The following is a 1,180-nucleotide window of genomic DNA, read 5'->3' as shown; positions in this document are numbered from 1 at the left end:
TATCTGACAGTGAGGTATTTAGATCCCCTACAATGATAGTGTTTTGGTCTGTTTCTCCCTTTAGTTCTGTTAGTAATTGCTTTATATATTTTGGGGCTCCTTGATTGGGAGCATAGATATTATTAAGTGTTATGTCTTCTTGGTGCATGATTCCCTTTATCATTATGAAGTGTCCCTCAGTATCTTCCTTTACATTTTTTATTTTGAAGTCCATTTCATCTGATATTAGTACCGCCACTCCCGCTTTTCTCCGAATGCCATTTGCTTGAAATATCATTTTCCACCCTTTCACTTTGAGTCTATACTTGTCTTTGGAACTGAGATGTGTCTCCTGGAGGCAGCATATGGCTGGGTTTTGTTTTTTGATCCAATCTGCAACTCTGTGCCTTTTCATTGGTGAGTTCAGTCCATTTACATTTAGGGTGATTATTGAAATACGAAGTCTTCTTATAGCCATTTTATCTTGCTTTCTGGTAGCTTGGTGTTTCCATTGCTTCCTTGTCCTTGTGTTTCTGTTTTCTTTATTTTGGTTGGCTTTTGTGAGTTTTCCCTCTGGTCCTTCATATATTTTTTTTTTTTTTTTTAATGCCTACAACATATCTGGTATTCCTAGGTGGTCTCCCATCCAAGTACTAACCAGGCCTGACCGTGCTTAGCTTCCAAGATCAGATGAGATCAAGCATGTTCAAGGTGGCATGGCTGTAGACACCCTCTGGTCCTTCTTGTTTTATGTTATATACTTCAGTTGTGAATCTTTGGCGTGTGGTTACCATTACAAATATGTAAAAGAGAGTTATATATATACAGTCATCCCTTTTCTTCTGCACATGCTTTATCTCCATTCCCCTTTGTGAATTTGGATCTTTGAATCCTCCCCTTTTCAGTCATTGTTGTCTCATTTTGTCCCTATGTATGCTGAGCGTTCATTACTATCTTGCTATAGCAAATCTCTTCTTATTTTTAAGCTTATAATGCCCTGGTCCTAGTAAAGGTTGTGTGCCTCTGCTTCTATCAGCCTGCTAGTCACCTTACTCCTAATTATGTATTTTTTTTGTCATTTTGTTTTAGGCGAGCTGATGCCTTTTAGCATTTCCTGTAGTGCAGCCCTCATAGTGGAGAATTCCCTCAATTTTTGTATGTTTGGAAATGTCTTTATTTCTCCTTCATATCTAAAGTAGAG

General features: G+C 38.0%; 1 pseudogene; it reads right to left on the bottom strand.

Annotated features, from left to right (window-relative positions):
* Positions 1-586: 586 nt before the first annotated feature.
* LOC120581137 (uncharacterized) lies at positions 587-707 on the bottom strand (annotated as a pseudogene).
* Between the last annotated feature and the right edge of the window lie 473 nt (positions 708-1,180).

Source organism: Pteropus medius, unplaced genomic scaffold (genome assembly GCF_902729225.1).
Source record: "Pteropus medius unplaced genomic scaffold, Ma_sr-lr_union100, whole genome shotgun sequence".
Classification (NCBI taxonomy): Eukaryota; Metazoa; Chordata; class Mammalia; order Chiroptera; family Pteropodidae; genus Pteropus; species Pteropus medius.
The sequence above is the reverse complement of the archived record's forward strand: the minus strand, read 5'-3'. Positions and strand labels throughout refer to the sequence as shown.